At 44.9% G+C, this 22,547-nt stretch overlaps 1 protein-coding gene and 1 non-coding gene across 5 annotated transcripts in view; both read left to right on the top strand.

Moving 5' to 3' along the window:
- PBX1 (PBX homeobox 1) overlaps nucleotides 1-22,547 on the top strand; it is a 318,246-nt gene that overhangs the window by 123,288 nt on the left and 172,411 nt on the right. The window lies entirely within an intron of this gene.
- On the top strand, nucleotides 13,081-13,184 carry LOC115847973 (U6 spliceosomal RNA). The gene has a single exon (XR_004037547.1). It is a non-coding gene; the product is annotated as a U6 spliceosomal RNA (small nuclear RNA).

Below are 22,547 nucleotides of genomic sequence, written 5' to 3'. Positions count from 1 at the left end.
AATTAACCTTTAGTGTTATATTTTTTTGGAAGCGGTTGTCAGGCCTGCTGTGAGAAGAGGCCAGAAAGGTCTCCCTAGGGTTGGAAGATCAGAAAAGGAAAGAAAAAGAATGACTGTGAAATGACTGCTGTGTGTGTGATTAGTTGGTCCTTACCTTGAAATTTTTCATTTAAAAATAACACCTTTTTTTCCCCCCAGATCAGAGCTCATACTTATTCTAATATCAGTGATACATTTTGTTTTTATAGCACACCTGAATCATATGTTAACCCATTTGATTCCCATCAGCACCATACAGGGAGAACAGGAATTGCCGTCCCCATTTTACAGAGGAAGCAGTGGAGACACAGAGAGGCTACATTACATTATAGTTGAAGGTCGCAAAGCCACATGGTGGCAAAATGAGGAGAAATCCTTAAGAATGCAGAGGGTTCTGAAGGGCACCTCAAGGATGTGCTATAAAGTGATTGAGAGTCTTTAGATCTTAAAAAGGAAGTATTTTGCCTGTCTGGGCAGGGGCAGTAGTTGCTGGAATATCTTGTGTTGTGAATTGATGCAACACAGTTCACACGAGAGAACAGCTGGCCTGTAACATTTCCTTGTGAGGATGAATTTTCTCTCCTTGATCATTTTCACCATGTTTTAAGCAGCTCTAAGCTCCCTTCCTTTTGCTTTTCCTGCTCTATCACTTCTACTTGCCAAGGAAGAACCTGGAGACCGTTCTCTCGGTCTCATCTAGCCACACCTGAGGCTACAGTATCCTCCCGGTCCAGAGCCTACCCCAGGACTCGCAGGCCATCTTGGATTTTCTCAGGGGCTGGTAGAAAGGCTGCTGAACCCAGAATTGCTTGTCTGACTATGGCGGAATCATCTAATGGGACTTCTTGCCCACACCAGCTCAAGTACACAGGTCTGTTTGAGCATTTACTATATGTATTTGTGTGCGCCAGACCATATGCTATTGGAAATACTAAAAATTTATATGGTATATGGTCATATAAATTTATATGGTATACTGGCCATAGGCAGCTTATACCCAGGCAGAAAAATAGCATGAGGGTGAGGGTAAGTGTGAGTGAGGATGATATAACTCAAAAGTACCATAGATGCACTTATTAACCTTCGCTAGAATTCCTAGAATTATGATGATGCTTAGCCCCAGTACGTTGAGCAGAGCAGGCACTCACCAAATGTTGGTTGAATGAATGAATGAGAGGGATCAGTCTGATTCTGGTAATAATGAGGCAGGTTTTCTTGGAGGAGATGGGGCCCCTTATAGATAACACAACATCCATCCCATCCTACCCCTCCCAGCCCGCTTTCCTACTGCAATAATGATCACTGATTTATAGAGCACTTTACACTGAAAACAACCTTTCAAAAGACACTGAAAAGATATACAAGAAAGGAATAAAAATGGTTACCTGTAGGGGCTAGCGGTGAGGTGGGGATGGGGGAATGGAGACAAGGCTGGGCCCAAGACTCAGCAGCATATGGGAATCATAATATGTACGTCGTGGATGTGTTTTTATATTGTAAATGTATTACGTGTTTAAAAATAAGATTAAAATCAAAAGACCTATCAGGGAGCATTAACTTACCTAATTTTCACAGCAACCATGTGTTATAGGGGAGCATTTTAATTATGTTCTGATTTCACATAAGGAAACCAAGGCACAGAGAGGTTAGGTAACTTACCCAAAGTCATGGAGTTAGTAAGTTGTAGCGTGAAGACTAAACCCAGATTGGGTTCTTTTCACCATAGCATATGGCGTCTGTGAGCCTTGGCCCAACTGTGCTAATCCCCAGAGGGGTGCCTGTGTGATTGGGGTCCTTCCTGGGACCTCTGTTTGCCAAAGTAACTGTGTATGTACTGAGGTCTCTGCAGAAGGGGAGAAGATGTGGGATTAGGGGCCCTCCCCACTGGCACTGAAACACGGCAGGTTTATATTCCCAGGAAGATCTGACTTGGAGCTACAAGAAGCATTGTCTCTGAACCAGCCCTGCAATTCAGACTCTCTCTGGGGGAAGGAAGGCAGCATGGTAGCTTTAACCTGGTCCTTAGGGTGGGCCTGCTATTCTCTGGGTGCCTCCAGAGGAATCACGGAGGTACTACAATTACCGTAATACCTAAGAGGACCTGAGGACAAATTTGGCATGGAGAAATGCCAAAAATTGTTGGTCTTGTACATTTAGTAGAGCAGGACATGTGTCTTTGAGGGTGAAGTGCGACATTTGTATGGCATCCTTCAGGTAGGTGTCTCCTTTACTCTGTAGATGTTTACGCTACCTTCGTTGCTTAGAAGAGCTCCCATGTCGCCACCCCTGCCCCCTGCCTCCACTCTTTCTCCTTGACCTCTAGCTAGGGCTGCCTCACGTAGTAGAACAGAGGGAGAGCTGCACCTTCAGCTGTTCTCATGTGTTCTCACTTAGTATATCTGTCATTCCATTGCAGCTTTCACATACTTGTGCTCTCCAGACCCAGCTAGTTAAGAGCAAGGCCTTTTCCTGAGTATCACGTAGCCAGCGAAGAACTGATCTGACCATAGACTCCAGGAGGGAGATCTACTGCCCTGAACACCACAATACCTTTCTTTTAGCAACCAGTCACTAATCAGAGGTTATCTTATTTCCCTGTTTGCCTTTCAGAAGAGTTAGGTCAGTGTTCTCTGAGGCCAGCCCTTTTCATGTGCCATGTTCTGTTTCGATTTTGTCTAAAACTGTTCAGTGTACCTTCTGCACCTCCTGACTCAGGTCCTACTTCCGTGAAGCCTTCTGGTAGGGCTATGTCAGACTTTACACACCTCCCCGCTCCACCTCCCCTTGATTCTAAGATTTCTAACTTCTAGAAAGTTTCTATGCTTCTGCTGAGGTGAGATTTCTGCCTCTCCAGGACATGGGAGCTCCCAGCTAACAAATCCGATCTACACTCTTTTCAGTTGTAGACTCATGCTGTATTTACTACTAATGATCTTTCCTCAGTGAAACTCTCACCTCTCCTGATTTCCGTTTCATCCTGATTTGCTTCATAGCAAACCTCAGGGGTGCATCTCTTTCGACTCACCGCTGCGCTATTCCCCACTGTTGCCCATGACTCCATTTATCACCTCAATGCTTGTGGCTCACAAATGTATCTACTTGTAATCTCCCTGAGGACAGGGGGCTTCTCTTTCTTGCCAACCTCTGCATCCCCATTGAACAGCACAATGCCCGAACCAAAGCAAATATCCAGTAAATATTTATTGAACAAGTGGTAAATTAAAACCTGTGTTTTCCATCCAGATTGATGCTGTGAGTTTCAGACCTGCGTGTATAACTGCCAAGCAGGCATCTCTGCGTCTACATTCAACAGAATCCTCAAACTCTGCACATCCAGGGCAGACCTCCTCAGCCCCTTGGTCCACATCAAATCTTCTTCCTCTGTTCCTTCTCTCTTTCATCTGCCCAATCCAGAAACCTCCTATCTGTGTTAGACTCTTTCTTCTAAGCCTGCCCTGCCCCCCATCTAATCATTAGCCAATTTGTGTTGATTCTGGCAGTAAAAATTTATTGAATGCTTTATGCCAGAGCTGGTGCCAGGTGAGGGAATACAAAAGTAAACAAACACACCCTAACTATATCCCGTATCATGTGTCCTCTCCATCTGCCACTGTCCTAGGTCAGGCCCTCATGTCTTTCACCCAGACAGCTGACCTCCTAGCTGGTATCTCTGCCTCAAATATCTTCTCACTATCCATCCTCTCTAAGGCCCACCATGACACTCTTAACATGCAAACCTGCTTGCCGTCCCCCTATTGAGAATTCTTCACTGGCAGTCCCAATGTCAAAAGCTGTAGTCCTGAATCTCAAAACTATTGTGCCATGATCGGTTGTGAAGTATGTCACAAGTAATTTTGATATTAATAACAGTCTAAGACCTGAGGTTTGCAAATGATTTAAAATTTTAAACTAATTCAAATTATCACCATAAAAATGTCACTTTCACTCACTTGAAGTCCCATATGCTTTCCTGAGTGGAAGAGAAGACGTAGCTTTATAGCCTGCTGGGAATTGTGCGTTTCTGTGGCATACCCTCTGGAGTATGCTTTAAATCTGATCATCATTGAGTGTGCAGGTATGATGGACGCAAGGCTGAAGTCTTCAGGATGAACCCTGAAGACTTTAGTGTAACCTACGTTAACCTTATGATCTAGCCCTTGTCAGTTTCTCCAGGGCTCTTTCCTACCATTTTCTTCTATTTCATCACAGGCTGCAAATACCTAAAACCTGCTACTTTTTTTCCCTCATACTTCAGAAATCGTCTCCTCTATTAGGAATTCCCGTACCTACCATCCCCATGGTGAAACTATTGCTAATTGTGCAAATCCTAGCCCGAGTACTCCGATCCAGTGTTAGATATTTCTTCTTTGTGTTCATTTTGCCTTGTATATTCCTTCAAGGTGATATACGACTTAGATTAATTAGTCTTTGTAATTTTATTTTTTGCACATCATTTTAATTTTTACATGTTTATTTTCCCATTGGACTGTAAGTACTTTGAGTTTATTGTCTTTTTATATTCTTCTCCCAATTTTTTAGGACAGGCTTGGGCCTATAGCAGGTGCTCCATAATCATTCATCGTATGAACGAGGGAGTCATATAGGTACCATCTTGCCCACTGATCCCAACATTCTGCAGAGTCAGGCACCTTTAGTACCATATCCTATCTTGATGCCCCTAGACAGGGAATCTGAAAAGCAAGTCCTGGCTCATCCGTGTGTGGTTATATGGCCCTAGACATGTTCCATAAAATTTCTATACACCTGTTTCTATATGCATGGTCTGTTTGTGGGACTGTCCTCTGCAATGGTCATTTAGACCAAATTGGAGGAAATATTGGGAAGAGGATGCAGTGGGTAAAATGAGGCCCATGTGGTTGTTACTGATCCTGTGGCACTGTGTGTCCAGCAGAAGAGTTTAGATAAGTGGTAAGAAGTGGAGGCCCAGTGGTTCCCTGAGCACAGATGACATATGCTGAAACCAGAGTTAAGGACCTTCTGTCTGGTGAAAATGTGCAGGGCGTACTAGACTGGAGAGAGATTGAAGACAGGAACTTCAGCCAGGAGACAAAAGGACACGGGGTCTAAATAAACGAATGGTATTTTGGGGAATGACAAGGATCAGGCTATTTTGAAAGAGAGATTAGCAGAGCCTGATGACCACCTAGAGAAGGAGGTTGAAGGATAGGTACGACTCAAGGATGACTGAATCATTTAATTCATTTAGTAACTTTTGAGATGACAGATGACTCAGTACAATGAAATGAAAAACTGTTTAACAATTATAACTGTCCCCAAATAGCCAGAAGGTGTGGTCACAGATGCCCACTTAAGCCTGTAACTGTCAGAAATGAGGCTTTGCCAGGGTTGTCACAGAAGCCTCTGCTGCGTTGTATGCAAGTTTGAACTAGGCTCTGAGATGTCATCCGTCTTTACTTCTACGTATGTGTGTTTGTAGGTTTTCCAATCTGGTTACCTGGGAGGATGGGCTTGGCATTAATAAAAGCAAGGAAATTAGGAAAGGGAGGGAATTTGGATGTTGGCTAGAGTTTCGTTCATTCCAAATTGGGGCAAATTATTTAGTTTCGTAGAATATTGTGATTGCTTCTGTATAATTGTTCACTTTTTTTTATGGGCTACATCTCTGACATTCATTTGACTTTGTCTCCCTAGAGACAAAGTGTGATCTCCTCGAATCATACTTTATTTGCAGGTGATTCCAAGACTTAGCTCTCAAGTTTCTGGGGCCTCCTTTCTGTGAGGAGTCAGAGTTTGCAGTCGATCAGAATAAAATAGAATGGGAAAGAAAAACTTGGACTTTGGAGTCAGACTGACCCGAATTTGTGTCCTGGATCCTCCGTCTACTATGCGACACTGGGCAGGTTACCTAATTTGTCTTGTGCTTGTTTCCTCAATACTGAAAGTGAAATGATAACATCACCTACTTCGTAGGGTTTGGGGAAGGATAATCATAATAAAAATAGCTACTACTAACTTAGGGGTTAACAGACACTGTGTTATTTACATTCATTATTTCTTTTAATGCTCCCTGCAAAGCTGTAAGGCCTATACTATCATTGTCCCCATTATATGGACCAGTAAACTGAGCTTAGAGGGGTTAAATAACTTGCCCTAAATGACCCATGTAGGAATTGGCAGAATAAGGATTTGAACCTAGGTTGAATGACTCTAACAGCTGAATGCTTAATGACCAAAAGAAAGCTCTGTAGCCTCCCCAAAATCACTCTTTCTGTGAAAATCTGGAAGCTCTCCTAAGACCGCCATTCAGATTAATTACGCCTTCTACCTTGTTCCTATAACAAATACCTATAGCTTTTATTAGCATGTATTTTGTCATTTTTCAACCCTTTATTCAACCTTTAATTTTAGTCATTTGTTCCTAAGTTCCTCTCTCTTCACTAAATTACAAACGTTTGAACACAGGAACTGTGCCTACCTATGTATTATCCCTCCAGTGCCTTCTTTATACATAGGCATTCTCAATGTTAATTTGTTGGAAAGAAATTATATGAAAGGCTCACTCCTTCCCTAGGGGGGACACCTTTGGTGCCATGAGTTCACCTTTGCCTTTCTGTCACCAAAATAGAAAGATTAAAGTGTCAAGGAATACTATGAGTGGCACTAATGAAATATGATCATTTAAAATGATGAAATAGGGCTCCCCTGGTGGCGCAGTGGTTAAGAATCCGCCTGTCAATGCAGGGGACACGAGTTCGAGCCCTGGTCCGGGAAGATCCCACATGGCGCGGAGCAACTAAGCCCGTGCGCCACAACTGCTGAGCCTAAGCTCTAGAGCCCGCGAGCCACAACTCCTGAGCCCACGTGCCACAACTATTGCAGCCCGCGCGCCTAGAGCCCATCCTCTGCAACGAGAAAAGCCACCGCAGTGAGAAGCCCGCACACTGAATGAAGAGTAGCCCCCGCTCACGATAACTAGAGAAAGCCTGCGTGTGGCAACGAGGACCCAATGCAGCCATAAATAAATAAATGAAATAAATTAAAAAAATAAAATAAAATAATGAAATAAAGTCAGTTAGTCTGAGTAGAGTCCTTATATCACCCGCCCTGCCCTGCAACACACAAACGTCATAAAAGCAGAAGTAATCTTTCCTCAGTAAGTTGTTTGTGATGTTTAGAATTGAACCAGACAAGAAATGAAGTATTGGGAACCAGTTCCTCCTTGCCTCCGGGTATCAGAAATACTCCATCCCACTTGGTCTTAACTTTTTTCTCTCATCGTCCCCTTCAGTTGGAATGCAGGCATAGTTGTAAGGCCGAGATGTGCTGGAGTCTGACCTCTCCTTGGTGGGGAGTGGGTCTGGGCAGTCGAGGTGGATGTGAGTGAATCCCCATGGTACCCATTATCGAGAGGGTTAGGCCCCGAACCTGTCCTTTTCTCCATTCTATCACACCTGAGATGGAAAAAAGAAATTCCATGACCCCTTACATAGCAGCAGAGGGAGAAAGCAAGATGCCCACCTCTGAATACCTTTAGGTTTAAAAATGCAGGATTAACTGATACACACTACTGTTATATAGAATAGATGAGCAACAAGTTCCTACTGTATAGCACAGGGACGTATATACAATATCCTGTAATAACCTATAATGGAAAAGAATCTGAAAAAGAATATATGTATGTATGTATACATACATATATATAAGCTAAATCACTTTGCTGTACCCCTGAAACTAACACAGCATTGTGAAGTAATTATAATTCAACATAAAACGGAAACAAAACAACAACAAAGTGCCTTTTAACTGCTCTTGGGTGCAAAGCTGAGTAATAGTGATGGTCCTGTTGGTAGAAAGAATGATGCAGAGTATTTCATACCTATCGAGGCAGTTTCATACACAGTACCTCTTATTCCCTTTCTCTGAGAAGCAGCCCTGAGGAGATGGATAGAAGGAATCACAGAATTGTGTTTGGCTGTGTTCAGTGAAAGGCCGTTAGTTGCTTTTCTCGTTTTGTCTTCCGTCCCCTCGTTCCTTCCTGATCCTGAATGAATCTTGCCGTAGTTATTGATACCTCTCACCATTCAGCACCCACTGTTGGCAGCCTCCCCCACGTGAAGCGAGGGGGCGTTGGCACAGAAGGCCTCTACGTGACCCAGTAAAGGCTCCGAGCACATCAGTTTGTGTAATTGACTCAACAGAGGGCCCAAAGGCCACCCCCCCACACCCCGCCAAACCCCTTGACTCTTATTTCAAACATGATTCTAACGGGATGGTTGTCTGGTTTCCCCACCCCTGCTAGAATATATGCATGGTCATCACTCATATGTACTGGGCACTTACTACTGGCAGACACTGTCTTTAACACTCATGGGTATTAACTCGGGGAATCCTCACAACCACCCCAGGAGCTAGGAAACACGATTGTCTCCATTTTACAGGTGAGGACCCAGCAGGGAGGGGATCAGAAACAAGGTCCCACAACCCATCAATCGAGGTCAGCTTTGGCTTCCAGGATCTGGTACCACAGCCATGTGAACTATAACACTGTACTACCTACAAAGAAGAGGAAACTCTGCGAGGCTCAGCATAACTATAAAAAGCCCAGCAGATGGAGTTTACGTAAAACAGGCTTGCAGACTCCCACCTAGCAGTGGGCCTGGGTGATAATTGGCATTCATAATGATGAATGATTTGGGTTCTGAAGAGGAAGCCAAGTTACGTTCAAGATTATCCATCTATCTATCTATCCGGATATCTTTTAAAGAAGCTAGAGGAAAGATAACATGTTTTTAAGTGATTTATATCTAAAAAGATGAAATCAACCCAGTTTTGGTAAACCCCTAGGAATAGGGAGACAGGGCAGCTTTCTAGAGTGGTTTCTTTCTCAGGAGTTAATGTTTTCTTACCTTTCTACCTGCTCCTGGCTTCCAGAGTCTCTGTTCCCTGGGTGTCTCCCCAGAACAAAGGTTACAGACCCGTGGACAGCCTGCATCTCCTCCATGGACTCTTTTTCCAGAAAAGATGACAAGAATTTATGAATCACTCTACACTGTGAATGGGGTGCCCTGTACCCACTCGACGTTGTTGCTTTGCTTCTGTGGTGGCAGGTAGAGGGAATGCAGTGCAGTAAATACCGGTGCTTCCGTAAACCACCATGAACGTGGAAGGGGGGTGGTCAGGGGATTTGAGAGCAGAGAGGGGAAATCACTTCTTTGCCTGGAAGGGAAATGCCGTGCCTACCCCTTCAGGTCTGTCTACTGGATGAGAAGGAAATTCTCTTCCTTGCTTCTACCTTCCCCCATCCCCTTTCTTTTTTTGTTCCCTTTTTAGAATAATATAAAATTAAAAAAAGCCCAGCAGAAAGGGAGCTGTGATGCTGTCGTCCCTGGTGTTGATGTTATTTATTTTCCTCAGTTGCTGCTCTGGAAGCCCGGAGTTGACAGAGCGGTTTTGTAGAATAGAAACATTATAGACTGTTACTGTCAGAGTGTTAAATGTGATGGATAGAGAAATAGAGGCGAAGGAGGGGACTTAATACTGAGAGCCAGGGTGCTCATGGGAAAATAAACCATCCGCATATAAGAAATGAATGAGGTAATGTGGCAGGAGGTAATGGGCTTTCGCCACATGCCGGAACAGAGATGCTTATTACAGGGTGTGCTTAACCCTTGGCATGCTGATTTCCCTTTGTGGGTTCCAGGGCCCTCCGCCGTGTCCCTCTGTGCGAGCACATGGGTGGCTTTTCTTCAGGCAGGGAAGCAGGCGTGCGCAGAGGAGTGGAGACAAATGTGTGCTTAATAACACGGTATTAGCAGCAGCCTGTACATCAGAAAGCCTTGGCAGCTCCCGAGGGGCTCGGGATCCCCGGGGCTGCAGGAAGCAGAACATGCCCTGATTGCTGGGTTATGGAGAAGCAGGGAGGCATGCTGGGGGAACTGGGGGCTCTGTTGATTTCTCCACTGGGGACTGCTGAGGGGTGTTCTGGTTCCCTGGGAGAGAAGTTCATGATTCATGTTACTCGGCTGCCTTAGTGGCCCCAGAAGATTCCCTGCCACTTTATGTAGCCAGTGCCTAGCTGTTCTCCCACTGCCTGGGATGTGGGGCTTTGCTGTGAGATGGGAGGGAGAGGGGCAGACAGTGGTCCTCTTAATTACCTCCTTGTCAAGTAGTACAGAGCCTGTGCTGGAGACGTAATAAAGGTGAGCATGCCAGGGGGAGACCCGGCCTCAGATGGGATGACGGAAGGAGTCCAGCCAGCCTAGGTGACGTGAAGGGAAGTGAACTGAAAGGTGACCAGGTTCCATGAGCAAGGTGCTTTCCCTTTGTGTTGGGTTCCCGTGACCTTTACGACCCATCTTTGTGTCCTGGTGGTGGCCAGCCCTGTGTCTTGCACATGGCAAGCATTTAGTAAAACTGTGAGGACTTGGTTAATAGGGGCCCTCATCTAGCTCTGGTGATTACATGCTGTGTGGCCTTGAACAGGTCATTTACCCTCTCTGGGTGTTAATGTTCTCTTCTATGGTGTGGGGATAATACCACCTCATAGATTTATTATCAAGATGAAACACACTCATACTAATGAAAGTGTGGGCAGGCTATAAAACATTACGCAAGCACCAAAGTTTTACCATTATTTCTGCAGGTAGTGACAAAACAATACCTGTGTATCAAGGATCCAGCAAAGAACTTCACCCAAGAAATTAATGTTTTCAAGCTAGCAGCTTCACATGCTTTTACCCAAACAGTGCTGTTCTTGTCTGATGTTAAAGTGTGTCTCTTTGCTTTCAGTGGTGGTCACATCAGCAAGGACACCACCCTGGCTGGATGTTTCTATTGTAGGCACCGGGTCAGTGGGAGCCTCGGAAACTCTTGCAGGGGACCGCAGTCACCTAAGAGTTGTGGTATGCCTCACACTCCTGTTCAGAGCTTTCACAGAATCACTGAATTTTGGAGTTAGAAAGACCTTAATCCATGCCCATCGTTGTCCTTCGTTTAGCTTGGAAAGTGCTTCTTGCTGAAGCACAGGCCTGACCTCTAGCAGCTTTTGGTCTTTCTCTGGAGCTCTTCTATAGAAGATGTTCCTCAGCCCAACCTCATCCTCTGAGATCTAGTTGCTGCCTCTGAGGTCATGTCACTAGGAACCCTGTCCTTAAGATGGTCCACATTCTGGGGATTTTGGGATTGTCATTTAAGCTTTCAGAGATCCTCAGTATTTCCACAGGAGCAGAAGGACCTAGGTTGGCTGGCCCGCTCAACCGTGGTCTGGACTCTGCTCCAAGTCTGACGTTAGCATGTGGTGCCCACTGGTGAGGTGAGGGGACAGTCTTTCTCCCTGCGTCCTTTTCCCTATTCCTCTTTCTCACTCATGGGTCCAGACCTTCCAGGCAAGTTGGTTGCCTTGCTGTCCCCCCGCTCCTCCTGGGATGCTTTTTTGTCTTCTCTGTATATCGAGTCTCTATCCATCCTTCAAACTTTGCTGCTTCTTATTTTTTTCCCAGTAATTACAACTTGCATTGAATCTTCTCTTCTCTTGATTCTTCAGATTTGTACGACTGTATGTAACAGCTGGCTATATACAGTTATTTGGTATTTCTCTGATTGTTTCACATGAGACTATCTTGCTAAGGGTGTTAACATTTTCTCCAAAAAAGGATATACCCTGTATATACCTTTTCTTATAATTGGCATCCCACTTCCCTCTGCTTCAATGATTTGTCATCTACTTCATTAGAATGCTTTTATAACGTAGAGCTTTCTTTTGCTTTTTCTGGTTTTTCTCACGAGACTAGCTGTTCCTTATAGAAAGAAGGTATCTTTGGTTGTCCCAAGGCATCTAGTATATAGCCTCTCTTGTTATTTCCTCAACTTATTGACAGTTTTTAACAGAAAAGTTCTCTTCCTGCACTTGTCTAGTTTACACACTCAGACATCCTTATATTCAGCCTTGAATGGAATGGGAATGAAATCCATGTATAAAGAAAAATGGTACTAACCTGTGACAGGATCTTGTCTCTCACGAAATAATATTGTTGGTACATTTGAGTAAGAGAAGCTCTGAGGATTAGTGCAGAGTGTAGAATGATGCGTCACACAGAGCAGGCATCAGAACCTGTTAGTTATAGTAGTAGTTGTAGCATCTGCAGTAATTGATAGTTGAGAAGTAGTAGAATGTAGCAGTAATACCTAATGCCCACTGATCTGCCTTTTTTGCTCTGTTTGTGTTTTGGTCGAGTTCCACATATAATCAGATAATGGAGAGAATCTATAAGCTTGGGAACAGTAACACCAGACCCTCTAAATGAGAGTCTTCCCTGGGCTAGTGGGTTCCTTCTGCTCCTTACTTATTCTAAAGGCTGGGACCCTACCATGGTGTCTTCCTGAGCACCTCTGCGGTCCCAGGATATTGTCTTCAAATATGTCCCGACAAAAGCCAACTCCTTTTGGGTTCAGGAAGGAAGGTGTATTTTAGGACCAGTGAGGTACAAATCCCTGGATTTGTTTAAAATTTATAAAAAGGACAGTAATAAAGGAAGAGGAGGAGAGATCCAACTTCTGGCCTTTTCAGGAGACTCTTGCCTCTCTGCATTTTTAAAATTCCACTAGGATGCCCAGAATAGTAAGATTTGCAGACTACAGAGTTCAGGGGAAAGGCAGAATGACGCAGAGCTTCCAGGACAATTCTTTTCCCTTGTTGATTAGTTATTTTTCTAAATCCCTTTCTTTTCTGTGTCAAAGCACAGTGCCAGTCTTTGAACTTCACCAACTATGATCTCAGAAATGTGTGTGCTGAGGCCCTTCATCTTTGAAAAAGGGAATGATTGGGGTTCAGGAGGGGCATTGCTGGTGTATTCAGCAGGCAATGTCACTTGTTCTCCAGAGTAACCTGGGGGTGTTTATGAAATGCGGCTTCACAGGCTTGGCCTCAGCAAGTTTGCTCTGTGGCCTGGAAATCTGCATCTCATGAACACCTTTGATGAATTCGATGCCTGTGGTACATGCTTTACTCTTTGGGAAATACCTCTACCTCCACTCCTCTTCCATTCCACTGGTGGTGAAGGTGCTCACTTCGACAGCACATAGAAAAATTGAGAAGGATACAGAGATGATTAGCATGGGCTTTGCAGGAAGATGATGTGCACATTTGTAAAGCGTTTTGTATTTTTTCACTGAGCTGTACACTTGTAATTTGTGTACTTTTCTATATCTGTGTTACATACCAAAAATTTAAAAAAGCATCTGTTGTCCTTTTATTAATATCACTGTGATATATGACCCAACCCAAGAACTTTTGACCTATATCAAGAACCTATTTTTTTTTTTTGTGGTACGCGGGCCTCTCACCGTTGTGGCCTCTCCCGTTGCGGAGCACAGGCTCCGGACGCGCAGGCTCAGCGGCCATGGCTCACGGGCCCAGCCGCTCCGCGGCATGTGGGATCTTCCCAGACCGGGGCACGAACCCGCGTCCCCTGCATCGGCAAGCAGACTCCCAACCACTGCGCCACCAGGGAAGCCCAAGAACCTATTTTGAAGAGAATAAAAAGCCGTTAGCATGGATCCATGGTTTTCCAGGAGGCAGCTGGGATATTTCAAGGGATATTAAGGGGCATGAGAGTCCACCTTTGTTAACAAGTGTAGTCTGTAGCAGTTCTGGGGTGGAGTGGGGAGTAAGAGGGGATACAGTGCTCCTTGAGCCTCCTGATATATGAGGCGCTTATGGCGATGAGGTTTTTTGGTGTCACCGTACATACGTTAGAATGTTTGTTCTGAGAACTGAGTGAGGAGAATGTGTCAGAATGTGGCCCTGAGCACTCGTGGAGATGTGGAGAATGAGGTGGGGAAAGAGGACACCCTGAGCTCACCTTCATGAGCGTGAGGCTAGGCTGTTCCCAGGGTCACTGAGATGAGTCATATTTACTCAGTTTTATTTGCATGGCCCCATTCTGATAGATTTGCTATATTTATGAATATAATTTTGCATTTACCCTCCCGCACCAGAACTTCCATATTTGAGTTGACTGTTCATTTTGAGTTGGCTGAGTTGTGTTTGAGTGTGCGTGTGCCCTCACAGGGCTACACGATGAGTATGCACAGGCATATATGTACATATCTGTCTCCATGTGCCTGGCCATCCTGTTCTCATGGTCTCTTAGAGATACTTTGTTCCAAAGTGCAGAGACTTCTTGTGCCAGTTCCACGGACCACCGGCCATATAATGTCTTTTGATTTTTAAAAACCTGGTGTTTGCAAGTATCTATTTATTCCTAACTAATTCCGCTGTGTTATTCTAAATGCGGGAAGGCAGGGGCACTTGAGGATGGTGGTGCAGAGTTGGGAGAGAGAGGGGAGTGTTTTAGTCAAGCTGGGTTGTGTGTCATGGATTCCTGGGTCCAGGTTCCTTTATCTGTTGTTAAGCTATGGTGGTGGGGCTGGGAGAGGGAGAGGGGAAGAGACCCTTTGCCCCTTAACACCGCCCCTCCCAAACGCACATAAATACACACGAACACACACACTCTGACTCTTTGTTGATTATCATGAGCCTAAACTGCTTTCATCTGAGATGACCTGTTAACCAAGAGCCCAAGCCTCCGTGGGACAGCTTGGGGGTCTGCCCCTGCTGGTCAGAGCCACGGTGTCCTCACTGGCTGTTAATCAGAGTCTGGGAAGCTCTAGCCGCTTGTGCTGGATTCGGCTTTCTGTCTGAACCCAGCAGCACAGCTGCTCTCAGACCTGAGACATGTCTGGAAGGAAAAGGGATGGTTCCCCCTCTCCCTTTTCCTAAACCTCACCTTCACACACGTCCAATAGCACTCCTGAGGACTCAGCCACCTTGTTACAATGGGCTCTGGCGTTCAGAGCAACTTTCCTACAAATCTCTTTTTATTGGCATTTCCTCCAATTTACCCATCCCTAAATTGCATTTGAATCAGTGGAGAGAAAGAGAGAGAAGAAGAGGGGAGGTTCCCCCCCTCCCCCCACTCTTGGAAAAGCAGCTCACAACCAGCTTTATTTGGTAAAATGCTGCAATAGATGCTTGTCAGAAATAATTTATTCCTGTTAGCTGTAATCTGAAGGAAAACAGATACAAGTCCTATAGTTAAAAAAAAAAAAAAAGTAAAGTAGTCTTGCTTTCGCTGACAGTACAAAGGTGTCATATACAAGAAGGATTGACACAGACCAAGGGGTCTTGTGGGAAATATGATAATAACTATAAAGAAGACAGATTATTCCCCAGTTGCCAACATTCAAACCTTTTTACAGTCAGTTCAAACATATAAAACTTTATTGCTCTAGCAGAAAGGGGAACAATTTCTGGTTGCACAGCTTTCCCAGGGCTGGGTTTATACTGTCTGTGTTATTGCTCTATAGTGGCATTTTAAAGTTTATTGAACAAGACTTTTACAATTGAAGGAAGTATATAAAACTGTAAATTTATTAGATTTTTCAGGATAAGTGCCCTTTCTAGTTGTGCTCAAGAATTCGGAGCTGCGAGAAACCGCTAGTTACAAGACTTATTAATATTAAAGACTGAGGGTACGCACATTTTATACCTTAACTGATCGCACAAATAATAGTATTATATTACTGAACATCAGAGCTCTGATGCTATGGAATTGGATGGATACACACATGTAGGACTTTAAATGCCAGACGTGTCTATTTTTCACTGGCTAAAAAGTGAGCTTTTGTTATATCTTACTTTATTTGATTTTAACACAATCGGTTAGGATACTCTCCTTGTTCAGTGAAGGGTGTCTCAGGGTAAATGTTTTTTTTTCTGAGATCCTTGCTGATTTTCCAGCATTTCTCACAGTTTGACTGTAATGCAACTACAGGTGGTAGATTTTAAGAGCACACTTTGTGGGGGGGGTAGGATGGGATGAACTGGGAGATTGGGGTTGACATATATACACTGTTATGTATAAAATAGATAACTAATGAGAACCTGCTGTATAGCACAGGGAACTCTACCTAGTGCTCTGTGGTTACCTAAATGGGAAGGAAATCCAAAAAAGAGGAGATATATGTATACATATGACTGATTCACTTCACTATACAGTAGAAACTAACACAACATTGTAAAGCAACTATACCCCAATTAAAATAAATAAGTAAATAAAAATAAAATTTAAAAAAGAACATATTTTAGGTGAAGCAATATATTGTAGCATCTACAAAACGTAACTGTTCTTTTGATAATCAAAATATTATTAAAAAAATTCTCTTTTATGTTTTCCAGCTTCTCATTTTTCAAGTCTTTGAGGGACATGATTTGAGGAATTTTGAAATGTTTGTAATAATGCATATCCAGGTTTCCCAACCTCTGACCTTTTTAGTCCAGAAAATTCTATGTTGAGAGGGGCTATCCTGTGCACTGAAAACATTTATATGCGTCCCTGTTCACTACCATAGATGCCAGCAGCATCTCCATTCCTCCACTGTGACAACCATAAATGTCTCCAGACATTGCCAGATGTGCCCTGGGGGCGTACTCACTCCCTGTTGAGAAGCACGCTTTTATACGGTATTATGTCTTTGAAAAAAATAAATTTTACTCTAAATAAAAAATATGGGCTATGTCTGGTAATGAAAAAAAAAAACCCTATAGTTACCAGATATGATGAATGATAGGATTATTTACTTCCAGAAATATCTGACTGTGGACTTCTCTTAAATAATGTACTCTCCAAAGAACGTAACAGAACTCAAACACCGTGCATATAATTTCTCAGAACTACATTGCTCTATAACAGGAAATGTGCTGTTTGCCCGCCTGTGTCGGAGGGTGTGTGTTTATAGGTATATCTACTTATGAAACTGGATTGCATATTCTTCTTGTGTTATCTGTGATTCACCGCTGTGTTTGCCTCTTTGATTTTTCATATGCATATGCAGAAACATATGCATATATATACATATATATGTTTATATTATGTGACTACACAGGGAAGGATTTGAGAAGTACAGAGACAGACAATTTTGATTATAATTTTCTCCCTTGACAGCTTTAATTTTGAAGTACCATCCACTTGCCTTTAATTATCAATTTGTGTTCTAGCATTTTTTTAACCTCTTCAGAAGGTTTTATTAGTGGATACATTAAAAACATTCCAAGAAGTTGTTTATAGCACCTGTTCACCTTCGTGCTACCTAATGTTACGCAAGTTGTCTGTGTGTGAATGGCACTTTGATCTGGGGTTTTGTGGTAATTTGCCTAATGGCCACAGCATTTACAGAAATAATTAAGATAATATGTTTTCAAAAGAGATTAAATTTTAAAAGGCGTTTAGTTTTTGATTGCCTGAGTTTTGGAGTTCTACATTTTTTTTTTTTTTGCGGTACGCGGGCCTCTCACTGTTGTGGCCTCTCCCGTTGCGGAGCACAGACTCCGGACACGCAGGCTCAGCGGCCATGGCTCACGGGCCCAGCCGCTCCGCGGCATGTGGGATCTTCCCGGACCGGGGCACGAACCCGTGTCCCCTGCATCGGCAGGCGGACTCTCAACCACTGCGCCACCAGGGAAGCCCCTTTCCTTCTTTTTAAAAATTCTATACACTTGTGACTTACTAAGCGGTATCTTGAAAGTGCCTTGAATCTGTTGTTCTTTTCTCTCCCTCTGGCCTCCGATGGCTGGGTAATGTTAGCCATATGACAATGTGTCTTTTCTTCTTTTCTCTCCATCTCTGTAGGTGCATCAGAGTTTTTTTTTTTTGTGAAGATGTGTGACATCCTTAAGAAGTATGGTGTAACTCAGTTTATTCCCTAAATGTGTTTCTGAGAAGCTAGGTATAAATTGCATGAATGGAAAGTAAATCATGTTAGAAATCTGCTTGTGCGTCTGGCTAAGACACCTATGATGATTCTCATAATAAACCAAAAGATCTGTTCACAAGCACCCCTTTAGTTACATCTGGCTTCCTTGAATCATAATACACCTTGCTTGAATGTTTAGACTACCTGTGTCCATGCCAGTGTGGTGTTTGTTGTGAAACACACACACGTAACATACCTGCCTTTAAACTTGACCATCAGAGAATGTGTTGGCCCCCATTTGAGGGACTGCCACCCCTACAAATGATAGCCTCAATGCTTTCCAAGTTTAGATAATACATCCAGTCGAGGTTAGATAATAAATACGGTCTTATTATGATTTAAATCATAAAAAGAACCTGAAAGATGTGAACACACTGAGTCAGGCATACGCAACCCACCCCTCCAAAGCATTCAGGGTGAAAAGGGAAAGTCTTCATCAAGTCTTGTTACCCTTTTGGATTTCTAAATCCTACTTCCAGGTACCACAGAGGAGGTGGCAGCAATGCCATCTTAGAAAAACCCTCAACCAAACAAAAGAAGCCAACAAAAGAAACTAAAGAACCCTAACCCCAGTCACAGCTAAATTCCCAGGACGACTTAGGTCCTATACTTGTCCTGAGTTCCTAGACTTTCTCGGCAAGTTTGCCATCTTCAGGGGCGAGTTGAAAGGGACTGTGAACTCTTCAGAGGCTGAAGGGGAACCAGCAGGAGCAACGTGAAACAGCAAATGTCAGGGAAGTCAGGAAGCCCTGAATCTTTTATGAGACCTTGGATATTCTGATCACAGCTCCACTGACACCGAGATTGGAATACAGATTACAAGAGGGAGTGTCCGTGACATGAAGCCCAGGCTTAAATCTTCCCAAGGTTTTAACGTGGCTTACCATATGAATATTTTGTGGCAGTGTTCCCACAGGAGGCCAGGAAAGAGAGCGCTGACTGAGCCAGGGGTAGGACAGGTCTAGAGGTGGGAGGGAGGAGAACAGGATTGTGGCTAATGCCACTGCGGGGTGTGTGTGTGTGTGGGTGTGTGTGTGTGAGAGAGAGAGAGAGAGAGAGAGAGAGAGAGAGGGAGGGACAGAGAAAGGGAGAGAGAGAAAGAGAGAGAGAGAACAAATCCCCGCCTCATATAAGACACTGATACTAAAACCGCTAGGGCTGTTTATGAATTCATGAAAGCTTCACAATGAAAGGAAGGAAAGAAAAGAGGAAGAGACCCCCATGCTGAAATGAATTTTATGCTCAAGAGCTTATCTTGGGAACGCAAATAGGTTTAAGAGTCTCCAAACTAAGATGCCCTTTTTGGAAAAAGGGGAAGAAAAAAACCCAACAGCTTTGGAGCCTGGAAGCACAGTGAAAGGATGTGCAAATGAGAAGCGGCTGCTCCCATGGGGGGAGCCACGTGTCCTGCTGCAGTGACGTTGTGGGCCGGAGGGAGGTCGTCTGGGTGTTCGCCCTTAAGCTGGTTTAATTTCCAGCAGGGATCCGGGTGAGGACTGCGGGCCAAGCAGACGCTCTGCATTGTCTTGATGGCGGGGCGGGGTGGGGGGTGGATTATGGCAGGCAGGGGCTGGCAGAGCCCCAGAGAGACGCAGGCACCATGGGGCATGTAGCGAGGTCCGTGGAGTGCTAGACTTCGAGCTGCTTTGCCAGAACAAAACTTGGCAGCAGATTTGAGAGTCTGGATTTTGCTTTTCCGCACATGTCCACATCTGGTAGGTCGCGCTGTCTCACAGCCAATCTGCAAGTCAGTTAGGTGAGGTGGAGTGACCCCAGCCTAAGGCAGGCCACAGAGGCCGAGGCTGAGTGACTAAGTGACCGTTGGAGCCCCAGCACAATGGAGATCCGAACCGGGGGTCCTTGACGCAGCCCTTTCTTTGATCAGAGTGCGTCGACTACTATAGCAGCTCTGGAAGGGGTGGATGGGGATGAATAAGGGGTAGTTATTCACAAGCAGGAAATATTTATGTGTCAGGTGACTTCTATGTGTCAGGCACTGGGCTAAGTGCTTTTAACACACGTCATCTTCGCAATACATCTATGGCACAGGTACTCTGATTATTCCCATTTTAGAGATGGAGAAACTGAGGCTGAGGCAGAGTTAGAAGTGTGGTAGAGCCAGATGTGGAATCGAGGCTATCTCCAAAGTACTTGGCCTTGAACACCCACTGGGCAGGTTTGGGCTGAATCTGTTCCTTCATTTCAGGCAGCATTTACTGGATGCTTACTCTATGCTGGGTTCCATGCTAGGGGCTAGGGGTCAAGACTGGAGGAAGACAGCACCCTGGTCCTTCAGGTTGTCACAGTCATGGGGACACCCAAGCACATCAGCAATGGCAGTGGTGTCATAGATGCTCTGAGACGGTTGGACACAGTCCTCATGGGGCCCAGCAGCCCATAGTGCAGCAGTGCAGTGGGGACAGGATGGCTGCAGCCCACCAACTTCTTGTGATCACATTTGTCAACATCGACTACCCAGAAGGCTCCACCTGAGAGAGCTGGCCTTCTTTCTATGACAGTGGAAGCTTCTTAGAAGAAGAGGGCTATGGACAAAATGAGAAGCAGACCCTCCAGTAAAATAGGCCCAGCTGCTTGTCTCAGGAAATCCTCTAGTCTTGTGAGCCCGAAAGTGTGGAAGAACAAAGCTGGGTCCATTGAAACAGAAAGAATAAGAAAACAAAAAATAGCAAAGGGGAGGGAAAAAAACACTTTAAGTTGAATAAACTACCGCTGAGCCGACTCAGGAGTTCAGAGGGGGAGTCTCACGTTTCCAGGATATTTCCAGTTTCTGATGGCAATTAGGGAAAGACCGCTGTAACCCTGAAACTTGGTCTGGAGGGACTGAGCTTAAGACCACCAAGACATTGCACACAGACCACCCACTGCAGACTTTCTTGCAGAGATCTGCTGGCCAGTCTTTTGATAATTCTGCAAGGCAACCTAAGCCATATTTTGTTGGGAGAGTGGGAGAGCGAAGGCAGGTGTTGAAAAGCCATGAAAAAAAAAGAAAACAAAAATGTGCCTGAGGCTCATTTCAGCTGGCAGCAGAATTTCCCTCCTCTTTTCTTTTTGATTTTGATATTATTACAGGAACATTACCACGGACACAGTTTTCACTTGACAGTGAAATACCAGAAGTCAGCTTGGGGCCAGAGTGCTTTGTCGGTCCTGGGGGGTGGGCTTCCCCCGAGCCCCTGTAAATCTGAGAGAGGATTGCACGAGGATGGAGTGGTGGTGGAGCTAGTCGTGGGCCTCCAGAGGCCCCTGGGAAACGATGCTTCCTGGATGTGAGCTGCTCAGGACCAGGAGATGCTGGAGTTGTAGAGATGCAGCCAGGAAGCAGGTCACTTGGGTGTGAATCGTAGAATTGTTTTGAGGGTCAAATCAGCAAATGTATGTAGAACGTGTCCACCAGTGCTTGGCACGTACACCCATGCTCAGTAATATCAGCTATTGTTACCGTGTCTTCCTGGGCAAAGCAATATCCTTTCTCTGCAGAATTGGAAACTGACGTCAAGAAAAGAAGGACGACATTGTGGTTGGAGGGAATTTCTTTTTGGTTCAGTTATCTTTTTTTCCTTTTTCTCCTTTCGGTTCTCTCCTTTCCTCTTTATTTGAAGGCCACCAGAAGTTGAATTTAAACTGGGGGACTCCTCCAGTGCTGTTGAATTTGTTGAGTGTGTGCATGGGCAGTGGAAGGTGCTGGTTTTCTATGGTAAAAGGGAAAGGACACTTGAGGGTTTATGGAGGAAACAGAAGAGGGCCAGGAAAGGAAGACCACGTTGAAGGTGTTTAATTGTTTGAAATATTGACACATGTGGATGCCTAACAGAAGAGTGAAGAGTGGCAGCTGAGTCCAAGGTGGGGACAGCCGTGCTTATCTTCCTCGGATTCGGAATCCACCTGTTCTTATTGACCCCATCTGGCCAGCCAGGTGTGAGCCCAAGTACGGCAGCAAACGGCAGCAACGGCAAGAACAACAGGGCAGGTGCCGCCGAGTGAGTCTGCTGCAGGATGCGAGAGACACGCTCATCTCACTCTACCCTCTTGCTATCGGCTCTTTCTCCCTCTTCCTTCCACTCTGTTTCTAGTGACACATGAGGGGGAAAGATTGCATCACCCTGTGAAAGAACGGGGAGGTGGTGGTGTTGGCCACAGGCTAGCAGCAGTGACTCAGGGCTGAGCTGTCAGCAACCGCGATGTCTGCTGACCTGGAAACATAGATGAACCCTTTCACCGAAACTTTTATCATCCCAGTTTTCTCTTTTGGGGATACCCCCCTGCCTACCCTCCAGTGCTACGGATAGTTGAATTTCTGCGACAAGCCTGAGGAACAAGTCGGTCCCAAAAGAGGAGGGGGAGAAAGCAGATTGGGGAAATTGCTTTCAGGACACAGAATCCCTACAAGCCTGGGCTTCTCCCACACACACGCGTAATCTTGGTTGATGTCTATGTCTACCTGTGAAAAGTTGAAGGAAATAATGTACACGCTCTGTTAGAAACATTCAGCCACCACGTATGGAGGGCTGGCTCTCTGCTGGGCACTAGGATGTGGCATTCCTAGGCTGGGTTGGGGGGTGGGTCTCTGAACAAGAAGCCTGGCTGTGGGGCAGGAGATCAGGGTGCGGCGAGAGGATGGGTTATTGAAATTGAACTGGGGGCTGAAGGGTAGAAAGAACTGTATCGGTCACCACCACCATCACCGGCCCCCGCTT

This window comes from Globicephala melas, chromosome 1 (assembly GCF_963455315.2).
Source record: "Globicephala melas chromosome 1, mGloMel1.2, whole genome shotgun sequence".
Taxonomy (NCBI): domain Eukaryota; kingdom Metazoa; phylum Chordata; class Mammalia; order Artiodactyla; family Delphinidae; genus Globicephala; species Globicephala melas.
This window is presented reverse-complemented; position numbering and strand designations above follow the sequence as displayed.